This window comes from Pinus tabuliformis, chromosome 5_1 (genome assembly GCF_031772625.1).
Source record: "Pinus tabuliformis cultivar Carrire ecotype Pingquan chromosome 5_1, CPIR1, whole genome shotgun sequence".
Taxonomy (NCBI): Eukaryota; Viridiplantae; Streptophyta; class Pinopsida; order Pinales; family Pinaceae; genus Pinus; species Pinus tabuliformis.
Window position 1 is genome coordinate 218452887 of NC_142305.1, and position 14686 is coordinate 218467572.

A 14686-nucleotide genomic window follows, 5' to 3' on the forward strand; every position below is an offset into this window, starting at 1 on the left:
CAGATGCTTTATGGATGTGGGGATTTTCCATTCCTTAATGGCTTTAATTTTGCTAGGGTCTACCTTAACTCCTTCATGAGATACAATTTGACCTAGATATTCCACCTCTTGTACTCCAAAGAAACATTTGGATCTTTTTGCATATAATTGTTTCTCCTCCAATAGTTGTAGTACCCTGTCAACATGTTCAACATGATCCTTCCACGACTTGCTGTAGATTAGTATATCATCAAAAAAATATTAACACAAACTTTCTAAGGAATGGTTTGAAAATGGAATTCATCAAACCTTGAAATGTAGAAGGTGCATTGGTAAGGCCAAAAGGCATGACCAAAAATTCATAATGACCCTAATGAGTTCTAAATGTTGTTTTCGGAATGTCTTCAGTGTTCATTCTGATTTGATGATATCCTGAACGAAGATCCAACTTGGTGAATTAAATTGATCCATGCAATTCATCCAGTAATTCGTCAATGACAGGAATGGGAAACTTATCTTTAATAGTGAGCTGGTTGAGCTCCCTATAATCCGAACACATGTGCCATGATCCATCCTTCTTGTGCACCAATACTACTGGAGCAAAGAAAGAACTTTGACTAGGTTGAATTATACCAGCGTCTAGCATTTCTGCAACCATACGTTCAATTTCACTCTTTTGGGCATAGGGATATCTGTACGGCCTGATGTTTGTAGGAACACTTCCTGGAATTAGATGAATAGCATGATCATGATCACGAATAGGTGGGAGACCTTTGGGAGTCTCAAATACCTTGGAATGATTTTCCAAGACTTTTTGGAGATCTGGAGAAATAGATGATTTCGATGTGGAAACATCTAGCGAACATAATTGTGCAATTACACCTCTTTGTTCCTTTTTTAGAAGCTTTGTCATACCGTTAGAGCTGATTATCTTTCCGGTTTCCCTGCAATACCCCTTAATTCAACTTCCTTTCCTTCCGCATAAAATTTCATGAAAAGTTCTTGAAAATTAAAAGCTATTGTACCCAAGGATTGTAGCCATTGGACTCCTAGTACAACATCAGCACCTCCCATTGGAATGGAAAGCATTGGGCTAGTCAATACATATTCTCCCATGGATAGCTTGATATTATGGCACTTTCCAGAGCAATTGATTGTTTCTCCATTTGCAACCATCACTTGACACTCCGGTGCTGGATATAGGAAGCAATTCAATTCTTTTGCTACCTTACAATGAATAAAATTGTGGGTACTTCCTGAATCAATCAACACTATTACCTTTTTCTTCTTGATTTGTCCTTCTATCTTGATGGTTTGAGGAGTGGTAATTCCAGCGAATGCATTACAAGATATGGTTGGATTCATTTCTTCTTTATCTAGACTTTGTTCCTGGAGTATATCCTCTTCTTTTGACCTTTCTTGCTCCTTTTCTTCTTCCTCTTCACAATCTATGTAGAATAATTTCTTCTCAGCACACTTATGACCTTTAGTGTATTTGCTATCACAACTGTAACAAAGTCCTTTTGCTCTTTTTTCTTCCAATTGTTGTGGTGTCAACCTTATAGGTTGTGGAAGACTAGGGGCAACAACACTTCCATCTTTATAGTTGTGAGTGGTATGCTTCTTGGTTGCCATAATTTTGCTTTTCATTTTTCTTGCTAACCTGAATGCCTTCTCTAATGAATCAGGTTCCCAAAGGCGAACATCATGTTGGATATTATCCTTTAAGGTCCCTATGAACACATCAATCCTATGCTCCTCTAGAATATTTTTTACCCTTATGTTCAATTTTTGGAACTCCTCAATGTGCTCCATTATTGAACCCTTTTGTTTGAGACTTATCAATTGGCTAAAAAAAGTGTTGCTTTTTGTATCCTCATAATGTGCTGTCAATTCTTCCGTAAAAATTGCCCAAGTGATAATTTGTTTACGAGAGCAAAGCCATTGATACCATACAAACTAATTTGGTTCCAAATATAAAGTTGCAATACGTACCTTTTGTGTGTTTTGCACATTATTGAGATCGAAAAATTGCTCCATCTGTAATATCCATGTCGCGGGATCCTTGCCATCAAACTTCCTCATATCGATTTTTGGAATATGGTGGGTCTTCGATCCAACATTAGAGTCTATGAAATCATGATTAACATTTCTTTTGTTCACATCATGAGTTTCCTTTACTACCCTTTCACCATTAGTAAGTATTTCTTGTAGAAAATTTGTCAAATCTGTCTTCAAATCTATCTTCAAATCATCAATCTTAGCTTCCACGCCCTTTATCTTAGATTCCATGCCATTTATCTTAGCTTCTGTTAGCTTTTGTGAAAGTGAAATTTGTTGCACTTGGTCTTGTAATTTTGATATATCATGTAGCATTTCTTCCTCTTCTTCATGAGTCATGCTAGAGCTTTCAAGTTGCTTACTAGGTGTTTGCATTTTCTTTCCTTGGGGCATCAGTTACCAATAATAATGCTCTACTATGCCCTTTGAATTCCTTCAAAATAATTTTTCAAACCAAGCTTAAGCAAAAATTTAAAAAAAATCTACACACCTTTTTTCACTTTGTAGGAGCTCGATATTGCCTCTGATGTATCTCTGTAATTTCAGATCATCCAGTTCTGAAATTGCAACTTGCAGTAGCCCTCTGTGTCCTCTTTCCAATGCCACCAGTCTGATCCCAATTGGATTCTCCAAAGAAGAGTTATGCCAAATCTCCCACAGTGACCTGATTATAGACTAGTTCAGTAGAGCAAACTTGTACGACGTGCCACGTGTCCCTGTTTCAACCTTTGGCTCTGAAAAATATATACAAGAAACTACAGTCTGTCCTCTTTCTGTACCTTCTTACGAATTTTCAATCTGATGCCCAAAGAGAAAGTTATGACGATTTTCCCCAGGTCACCTGTTTGGAATGTAATTCAGGAGTCTGCAAAAAGACCAACTTCCTCATATCATATCTCCGCAACTATAGCGCGAAAAGCTCTGAAATTCGGGCCCGAGCTTCAGTGCGATCTCGTCTCAAATGGGGTTTTTTTTTTAGCTTCTGAAACGTCGCAGAAAAGAAGTTATAGCGAAAATGCCATGATGACCTGTTTGGAGCAGCGAAACCCTAGAATCCAAAGCTCTGATACCAAATGTTATGAAACCAGCTTACAAAAAGATAGAAAAGATAGATCAACGCCTTAGAATTCAGCCTCTTCGAGAGGGCAACCTCCTTTACATTACACAAATGAATGATTCCTTGATGATTCAAATGACAAAACCTCCTTTCTATATATAGGAGTCTAAGGAGTCACAATATAACCCAGCCGCCCTGTCAATAATAATATAAAGCCACAAAAATAACAATAGAGGGATTCTATGGGGCACAGTAATAACAATATGGGGGAAATAAAGGCACAACAATAATAAAAAGGGATACAACTACAATAGTAATGGGGTAATCACTAGTATTATAGGGACCTAACATCAACACCAAATCAACTTGAATATCAATTGATGAATTATATGAAGAATTTCATGCATGTTGTCTGAAATTATTAAAAGTATGGAAGCGGTTAATGATTTCACCAGGAGACACTTAAGGTAATTAGATGTGCTATTTTGACTGCCACTGATTAGAAGGCCATAGGTTATGGGTACCATTGTAGCTAGCATAAACTCTAGAAGGTTATTGTAATTGTTGTATAAACATTGATTTAGAGATCCTAGGGGATATACATAGATATCAACCTAAAGAAATATTGTTGCGATTTGATTTTGACTATAAATATAAGAATTTTGATTTCCTAAGTTCATGTATTGATCTTTATATCATGTGATTTTCCCTTAGTTCTATAAATTTGTCTTCACTATCACCCGAGCTAGGAAGGGCCCCTCATGAATTGGTATGTGTTGCATTTTCTCTATTAGAATAGTTTTCATTTATATAACAATTTGATTCTAGTTTTATTCATTTATTGTTATTAATATTTTCATGGATTCTCTTTTATGAACATGATTAATGAATATAATTTTCATAAGATTTATAGGTACACTGATACACAAAATCTCATTGAATATGTTGCTTAATTAACTAATCATGGGACCATTCCACTCATTGATGAATAAAAAATTGTGATATGAGACTATATAATTGTCATAAAGTAGATGAAATATTAATGGTCAAAGTGATGCATGTAGCAATTAATTAATGTTTCGTTTGATACTTCTAAGCATTGAAGATTATTTCTTCAAGTTGGAGATATTCTCATAAATAAGTATTCTTTTATGAAATTAAGAGTTAATAATGGACTAAATTCTACACATTTAGTGTGAGCACTTCACAAGAATACATCTGTGGTCAAGAATTGGATGTAATAGAGTGCAATCATATAAATTTCCTGACATTTTTGGCATTGTTGCTTGGGAAGTGCCAAAAGGAATTGGTTGCTCTATAGTAATAGTTTTAATGCATTTTCATTGAATTTAAATCATGATAAATAGAATGGATGAATCCTAGAGGTAGAGAACTTAGACATAGAGATCCTAGAGGTAGATTTCTTAGAAGAACCACTCCAACTACAACTCCATCTCATGGTGTAGTAAGAGCCACACCATCATCTATAAGTATAATTAAAAGAGGATCAATTATAATTGTGGCTTCTCACAACAAAGGTAAAGCCAAAGAAGAAGAAAGATTTCTAGAAGTATCTAGTCCACAAGAAGATGTAATGCTTTCATCTTATTATATGAATGAAGAATTAATTAGTGGAAAACTAGAAACATTATTTCAAAGAATCTTATAGAAAACTAGAATATTCTATTTCATTAGAGGAATCTGCGCAAAGGTAATGTGGTTGAAAATGAAGAATACAATGAACTGGAAAATAGAATAGCTATCCGCGGCTATTTTTTTGTCTTGTTTACTAGTTTTGTGCTTGACCGTTTGTGGCTGCCATTTTCTATATCTTAAACTTGGAAGCATAGTTTTTTGTTTTTTTGTAGGCACTGTAGTTTTTTTATTTTTTTTGGATAGTCAACAAACATACAAAGCTATATCAATTTAGTATTCCTTTTTGATATTAATAGAAATCTACAGATATAATTTACAAAAAAAGAACTGAAAAAACATAAGGCACAAGTACATCAAGTGTTGAAGAAGAGTTTGTATTTGCTATTTTGGATCCAACTAAAAATGCTTAAATGAAAAATATTCAACCATCAACATTACTTAATTTTCATGATATACAAACTGAAGATCTTGAAACCTTATTTTTTGAATTTGATGTATTATATCATAGTTATGATTATTCACTTGATGCTTAGAAACTCAAGTTGTTTCTATCTACTCTTAAGGTTGTAGCTTTGTGCTAGTATATGGATTGTGAACTAATACAATCAAACTAGGGATGAAATTCATCAAAATTTTCATACAAAATATCAAGACTATTATGTAAATTGTGTTTTGCAAGAGGAATTGTTAGCATGGCACAAAAAGAGGATAAAAGAATTGAATATTATATACAAATATTTCACTATAATGTAAAAAGGACTAAGTAACATAAATTAGATTTAGATACTCTTAAAATCCTTTTGCTTTGTAGAATTGGAGATGAATGGATAGATTTACTTAATATCATGAGAAAAGGAGACGTGTCACAATTAAGTTATCTAAACAAATGTGATCTATGCAAACACATTTCTTAAGGAAATGCTAATATGGTAAGGGACTTAGAGATATCATTTCTAGAGTCCACAAATCAACAATTGGTGGGGTAAGTAGAGCTAAAATTGGTAATTTATTGAAAAAGCTCAAAATTGATAGTTTTAATACTCTTAGCTCACAATTAGATACATTGAAAGTTAAGAAAAAACAAGAAGACGAGAATGCATATTGGTCTATTTTTTGTCCAAAACGTAGAAAGAAACATCCTTTGATGGAATGTTCTTTGAATAATATTGAACTTTGTGTCATTTGTGTAGGAAAACATGTAACATAAATTTCCCTTCAATACCAAAACTTAAAGCAATCTATGAAGGAGTTAAAGAAGTTATATAACAACTTCATTTTGTTTCACTAAAGAAACTTTAGCAGTTTTAAGCATTAGGTATGTCTCAATACCCTACAAAACAAATTAAATTTTATTCTTCAAACCAACAATACCTCTAGCAAAATTGGATTCCTCATATGCCTTGGGAAGCATGGTCACCACAAAAAACTTGAAATCAACCTTGGAAACAAGGATGAAGAGGGTCTACCTATGGGAAAATGCCAAATTATCCACATTTACCATAGCAATATCCATATCCTTTACATACTGAGTATCCCCCACAAGTTCATCAATCTTATCCTACTCAACTTCAACAACCACAAATTCCACAATCACAAAAATTACAAGTACCATCAAATCAACCTCCTCCATGACTTACACTACTACTTGAACAACTCATTCAAAACCCCAAAAATAAAGTAGCTCATTGAACAAACCATTCAAAACCCGAACAATAAAGTAGCTCCTTGAACAATCCATTCAAAACCCCAACATTAAAGTAGCTCAACTTGCTTACAATGTTGAGTTACACAATTTTCCATCCTATATGACTATCCCTCTTGTTTTAAATGATATTCATCCTAGATCAAGAAAAGTAATTCATAAAGATTCTCCCATTATTAATGCAGAGGAAATTGAGGAAAATCCTAATCTATCAAACAATAATAATAGTCCTATAGCAATAAAATAAATTTCTTCTTCTACAATAGATCAACCACATCCATCTAAATCTCCTCCTCCAAAGAGGTGGATTTTGGATAAACAAATAAACAATATGCATATGATTTATTGGATAAGTTAAAGAATGTTTGTATCAAAATTCCTTTACTAGAAGTAATAAAAGACATTCCAATCTATGCTAAAATAGGTAGGGAGTTACATTCAAGAAGATTAGGAATAAATAAAGAAGAACCACAAACAATCGGTGTCATTGGAAAATTAGTATATTTAATGCCGGGTAAAAAAATTATGGAGAAAAATGTTGATTCAAGTAGTCCTATTGTTAAATTTCACATCAATACTATTCCAATTACAAACACTTTAATAGATCTAAGAGCTACAATTTATATCATGAATTGCAATCATCTAATCCTCATCACACACCCATAGTTTTACAATTAGAAGACATATCTATAATAAAACCCGAAAGAGTGATAGAACATGTTATAGTCTCTTTAGATTCTAGTGAATATTCCATGGATTTTATGGTTTTACAATCTAAATCTAATTTGGGTGGTTATCCATTAATCCTAGGAAGACCTTGGTTAGATAACCAATGCATTTATTAATTGTAGATATGGAGACATGAAAATTTCACATAGTGATTCAGTTATGAAATTTACTTTGTATCTACTTGCAAAATTTTTAACTACATTGGAAAATACACAAAGGATTGATGATGCAAATAGTGATAAATAAACAACACAATTGATATTAAAAATTGACCAAGCTATGATTAAAAAGAGGATATTGAAGGAAATCAAATCACTAATCTTATTTCTAATTTTGATTTTATTCATGATCCGCCGGTGGGAGGGGGTTGGGGGAGAGAACAATCCTCTTTGGATCATATCTTGGACAATTGTTTTTAGGAATATTGTACTATAGGCACTCTATCAACACTTTTTGATTCCATGTCTTTCATTATTTTATTATTAGAATCTTGTAGTACTATTGTTGAGATTAAACAAAGAAAAACTTCAAATAATAATTCTAAACTTTAAGAATTTCATAAATAACAGTTGATTCAACAACTACAAAAGCATTCTAGTGCATTTACATGTGAGTATATGAATTAATAATTCATCTTATTATATGATGAAATCATTATAATATATGAATGAAAATAGACTAGGTAAACAAAAAAACTATGTACTATAATTAAAAAAAAATTGGACAATAAGAAAAGATAGAGACGGTGTTACATAAAATCAATTGAAAAATTTATAGAGATGATCATAAAGATATTTGTAGAAATACTTATGAAAATGGTTTAACGAATTAGCTATATTGGAAAACTTGTTATGAGCTCCTCAATATTATATAATGAGGGTTATATACTATACTGATATAAAAGAGTGATATATGATTACGGTAAATTAATACAATGTGATTATTAAAAATATATTTCTTTTCTTCTCATGTACAAGTTAATGTGTGTAAATGTTGGTTCATGCTACTCATATACTAACATTTGGTATAAAAAAGAGGATTGAAAGAATGGCCAAATTTATTTTTGTTACAATGAAGATCCAATGCGAGTCTGCCTAGTTTTCCATTAGATTTGGTCAGGTTTCATACAAACTGCCACATGCGGATTGTTAGGGTTCCATGGTGAATACAAACTCTTATCACTTATGGACTGTTGTATGTAAGGATTGCTACGACCGTTGCAATTCTAGGCATTGGAACTTGTGTCCCATTGTTTTTTTTTCAGCCTTGAAGCATATGCAACAACAATAGGTGCATAAAACAAGCTAAGAGCCATAGTTAAGTTTTTTGAAGTGGGCTGAATTTGTATGAGCATTGGTGATGTCACTGGTATTAAAAGTTGGCGGCTCTTATTTCAGATTATATAGCATTTTAAATGCGGTTTGACATGGCTGCTTGATATCCAGAGCATATTGATTTCCGTTTTTTTTTCAATGGCAGTGGCATGGCGATGTGTTATATTCAGATATTGAGTGGTCATGTCAGGTCGCATTTAAAATGCTATAGGATCTGAAATAAGAATCGCCTTAAAAATCTGTGTGAGTGATGTCACTGCTATTAAAAGTCTGTGTGGGTGGGTTCGCTATTGAAGCCGGCAATAGTCCCAGTTTTGACAATGTTCCAACCATTAAAATTATTTTTTCTCCTTCAATATATACAGAGAAGGGGTCGCTTCATAGTAGGTTGTTTGTTGGCTTGTGTGTATCCAACCATTTGATTGGTCCTTTCTTTTTATGAGCAGTATTAGAAGGCAAAAATATCCAAAACAAGCATCGGAAAATGCAATTATTTAGATCACAGCTAGGCTGGCTAGCCTTGTCTAACTTATAAAGATGGTTTTTAATTGTTGCCACAATTGGAGGAGTCATCCATGTTGAATCGCACCTCTGTAAAAAGGAGCAGTCACCATCCATTGCAATTTGAAACTAGAGCCTTTGCAAAGGTGGAGTCGCATCATAAGTTGAGAAGATGGTAGCATTGGAAACTAAAGGTATCCCATGCTTGAATATTTTATAAATCGTACATGTTTTGGAAATGAGTGGTAATGAGTCTTATATCATTATTTAAAAAATGGAACAAATTCTAATAAAATACTTATAGCGTACATGTTTTGTAAATGACTGGCAGTGAGTTTTATATTATTATTTTAAAAATGTAATAAATTTTAAGAGAAGAAGGAAAGAAAAAAGAAAAGAGAGAGATCATGGGTCAGTTTGAATTTTTTTTTAACAGAAGTCATAATTATATAAGGTTTTGGTTATTAATAAAATGATGGGTAACTTAATAAATATGGGTTTGAAAATTTTTGTAACATGAGTAATTATTATATAAGGTTTTGGTTATTAACAAAATGATAATATAATGAATCATTGTGTTGGCTTATAAATTTCTAAGGAGGGTATTAAAGTCAAAGTCAATCAAAGTCAAGTTGAAAGTTTTTTTTTTTTTTTTATTTCATTCCATGTAAAATGTAAAATTTTAGTTTTTTTTTGTAAAGATTTAGTGAAAATTATTGATATATCAAAGTTAAAAGGTCAAAGTTAAAGTTAATTGAGTTTATAAATGTAAGGTGTTCACAATATTAAAGTTGAAGAGTTTGATAATTTGAGTCAAGGTCAAGGTCAAAGTCAAAGTTGAGTATGAAGTGTTAAAGTCAAACTTTGAGTTAAGATAATGAACATTCAAATTAATGATGTATGTTCAATTTTACCTAGCATCTTTATCATTTTTGTATTTGAAAGATGGGTGCATGATTGATTGAACCCGACACTTCGTGTTTATTTTACTCATTCTTTGGAAAGTGAGAGCAAATCATTAACATTTTTAAAATGGGTAAAGGAAGAAAATTACTACAAAACACTAATGAGGAAATTGACCTACTACAACAAGATCTTGATGATCCTTTGTAAGAAATAGACATGTTAAATAAGCAAAATAATTCCATAATGGGCAAAGTTGCAAAATTAAGATCATGAGATAATGAACTTTATCATGAATGTGTTAGTTTTGCTACACAACACATGAACACGTTAGAAGAATTGTTGAAATCATTGGATTAATTTGTAGATGATAGTTTTAAAACTCAAAATCAAAATGACAAATTAATAGTTCATTGTAACAAGAATTATTGGCTAAAGAATCAACGCTAAAAAATGAAGTAAAATAGTTTCAACAAGATAAATTAAGTTTGATGAAATTTGTGATACAAGTGACTTGATTAAAAGATTGATAGTTCTATTGATATTTGTTGTTTCATTGATGATAATAATGTTGATGTGCATATGTCTCTCTTTGGTTTAAAGACTTCGAATGATGATCCTGATGATATTTCTAAAGATGAATCTCTTATTAAAGATGATGAACTAGGTTGTTTTAGGAAGCACACAAAAGGAATTGTCTCAAACTTTTGAATAAAATGGATTTTGATGGCAAGGGTTTCAGGAAAGAGTGGTCCAGGTATTTAAAATCCCACACAAAGTGTAAGGCCAATATTTACTTGTGTTAAGTCATAAATTACTCTCGGTGTGGTGGCAACTGTTGGGTTTGATCTTGGGCCTCATCCAAATTACTTCAACTAATGATTGAATCACCATATATATATATATATATATTTCAAGAATAAATATAAATAGAAAAAACAGAGGAAACAATATATGTTCTTTTAAAAATGAGAAATATTATTAAATGTAAAACTCCTCTTTTCTTTTCTTTTTTTCTCCACAAGAAATATAAGGAATATATATATATATATATATATATATATATATATATATATATAGTCACTGGATTACTTAAATAACAAGACTTAAAGTTATTGCAAAAAAAATATTTACTGTGGTCGTATAAATAAATTAATTTTCGAGCGACGAGGGTTAGCTCAATCAATTTGTGGAGTCTCTGTTTTTAAAGAACCTTTGCTATTGACACCAAATATAACATCCCCAATTACTGTAAATATCTGTTTATTTACTTTTAATGCACAAGACTTGGTAACTTATGGGCTAAGTGGAAAAAGCCTAGTGGGAAATTTTAGTGTTTAAAGTTTAAGATGAGTCTTGGAATTCATGGAAAAGAACCTAAATGAAAATTTTCATTTACTAGACAATTAGAGGGCACTTACTTTCCCTCTCCCTAGAGATAAAACATCTCAATGGGAAAATAAGCCAAGGAAGGCAAGAGGCGAAAGTTGGAGGCATCGTGGAGGAAAAAGAGAAGAATTGAAACCTTGAACATGAAGTTGTCAATTAGGACATTCTTGAGTTGGATTGAGAGCCAGTGGAAGCCCTAAGACAAACTTGAGTATGTGAGTTCTAAGCTGGACTGGGTGGTCTTGATGCTTCAGAACATACCTTGATAGGTCCCTATTCATCTGTTATATTGGAATTAAAAAGGTTCGGGGGGAGAATTGGTTGTAGAGACCAATCTCATTGATTGGGAGGAGTGGTCTTTCTCCTGGTTGAATTTCCTGGTTTTCTAGACCGAAACAAATAAGTGCATTCACTGTTCCAAAAACTTAGGTAATATATGTCAATGTTGTGATTTTATGCAATTGTTGTGGTCTCTAGAATTGTGTGGAATAAGAGATTGCTTGATAACTTAACAATGCCCATATGGGTAGTCAATGAAATAACAAGTCCTAAATGTTCTTATGTTGAACACTTGCTGCTTGTTGATACTGTAGGGAAACAGTAAAGGTTCCTATAAATGTCTGTTATATTTATAATGTTATAAGAAAAAGGGAAATAACTATATTGGTTGTACAGTGAAATTTAAGTAAATTTGTTTAATCCTCATACAGGAGGGGCACTCTATTTTTTGTACATGGGAAAGTGTCTTAATATTTTACAAAAGAACTAGCTATGAGGAAAACACTTGTATTCTTGTAGAGAACCTTAAAGTTGCACCTTATGAATGGGAATCTTGAAGTGCAATTAAGATAATAGTTATACTAATAATAGTAGTATAAAGGAACATGCTAGTTTTGATTAAACAAGCCAAAAAATTGTCTATAGAACAATCCTTATTCCGTTTAGCATAACTAACTAAGTCTAGTGGGTTGGGGTAGGTCCCAAAAGGATCAAGTCCTAACCAATCATAAACTGACAATAGTAATAAAAATAATTGTTAGCATTGTAAACAAATGAATAATAACTATGAACAAAGCCACCAAGAGAAATGTATACAATTACCTCCCTTAGAAGAGAACAATAAAGTAAGTAATAGAACTAAACATACATTCTTTCATTGAAACCCTAACCATACAGTAATAACCAAGTAAAATAACTCTCACCACAGTTCCAAGATTTGCGGTATATGTTCAACATCTAAGAAAATTATTAAAGTTCACAATACAAATAGATTAATAAGCGTAGAAGCCGAATAAACCATTTGTAACCATAAGTATATATGGCTCGGTTGAGTCCCTAGGCTAGCTGGTAGAGAACAACAGTTTGGAATGTTTTGGAGCCAACTACTAGAGTAAAACACTACAACGGACCCGTGTGGGACGTGCGTTGTTTTGAAGAATTAACAGATGCAATCAACCAACCAGTAAATGGCGAGCCTAGTATAAATAATAAATTTTACACAACAATCAGTAATAATGCAAGAAAATGGAAAGCTCGGTTGTAGTCCCAACAAACATTGGAAGAAGATAACAACATAACCGTGAATGTGTAAGACTTCATAAATTCATACACATACATAGATAATCATCACATAATCATGTAAATGAACTGATTGGACATAAAACCTGAGATGGGGAGTTCGAAACATTTCTATATATAAACTTTTGTTTCAAAGAAAAACTGTGTAACAATGCCTTAGTTCCATAATAAAATTTCGCATAAAATTGTATAAATGAATGTACAGGGCTTGTAATGAGACCCTCCCATAGAACTACTATAGAATAAAAATTATATCAAACGCCCAAGTCTCAAATGTCCAGAAATAACAAAAACCATTTTTTTCCCTTTACAGTGGCCAATGGCATAATGCTATGCAAGCCAAACTAAACTCCACAGTCGGGCATGGGAGGAGTCGACTAGGAAACCTGTAAAAGAAAGGAAGGAAGGAATAACAAATTGTTGAAAATGGGAAAAATACCAAGAGAAAACCTAACTTCATGTCTCAAAAGAATCATTGCCAAACCACTCACCTGAAGCCAACAAAAAGAGACCCAAAATTTTAATTATTAATACAAGGGAGTTATACTCAGAAAAAAATTGTAAACAAAAAGTAAGAATTACGAGGTAAGGAATACCAGGGATTTCCTTGAACTGTTGACTGACTCCATCCTAGAAAAATTTAGACAATAGAAAATTAGCAATAAGCCAATTGCGTAAAATAGAAGGAAAACCCTCAAGGAAACGAAAGAATCTGGCCCGAAATTATCTTTTTTGTTGTTGGTGAAATGAAGAATTCGACAATCGGTGGCAAGAGGTCCTCCCCTTTGCGAAAAAACCAATTTTGAGGTGATTATGCCTTGGATTACCATTCTTGTGGGAAGAACACACTAAAATAAAAAAAGATTTTAACAAATTCCAACGAGGCTAAAAGCAAATTGACACCAACAACAATTACGATAGAAATGCACTTACCGAAGTTGGATAGAATAACCAGTTTGGCTAGGGTTTGCAGTGATTGCAGAGCCCATTCTTTGGCACACTGAAGATGCAAATAGGCCAATGACACGGCAGGGGTGTAGGGATTAGTTAGCCTAACCTCTCCACAATCAACTAGAACCCTTGGATCAAGACCCTACAGATCCACAGTGAAAAGTAAGCCATGTAGCAAGGTCACATCACCTGCTGGAACCTCTCATGCATGACATATGTAGTATCAAGAAGCTTTGGGAGAATAGTACATGGAGGGAACAAACGAACTATGGCATGATATAACATACACCCCACCCATGGAAGTATTGGATTATACTAAGGTCTAGACCCTTTATGTAGTACATGAATTGCAATATGACTCCAACAACATTAACATAATGTTAACATACGTCACTACTAAGTTATGATCCAATGTTAAACCAAGGGGTGCCACATAATATGCAACTCTCTAAATATGTTCACCGGTAAAACGTAGTGAATTAATGGATTTATTTATTTATCTATTTGTTTGGGAAATTATGGAAATAACAAAATGCATTAATGATGCACAAAGAGGAAGCAAGATGAGGAGTGGAGCTAGAAATACACCACCAATAAGACCAATTGTAGGAATTGGACTTGTACCATTTGCAGAAGCCAATCCAGAAATGTGGGTTCAGTTGGGAGAGGAATCCTGCAATTCAAACATTATGATGCTAGAAACGGTTCAATAGTTAAGGCCTGAAATGACAAATTTGAGGGCGGATAACGAAAGATTTATGCGAGAATAGGGGAGGATCATGAAGAGTCTTTTATATAGACAAAATCAAAGAAATCCTATTCCAGGCCCTCATAATGGAAATAGGG

The 14686-nt window shown here is 33.0% G+C and overlaps 1 long non-coding RNA gene across 1 annotated transcript; it reads right to left on the reverse strand.

Moving 5' to 3' along the window:
- Nucleotides 1–13047: 13047 nt before the first annotated feature.
- LOC149164185 (uncharacterized) lies at nt 13048–13925 on the reverse strand. Its single transcript, XR_016260203.1, has 3 exons — nt 13823–13925; nt 13486–13519; nt 13048–13380 (listed from the first exon to the last, which is right to left on the reverse strand). It is a non-coding gene; the product is annotated as an uncharacterized LOC149164185 (long non-coding RNA).
- Between the last annotated feature and the right edge of the window lie 761 nt (nt 13926–14686).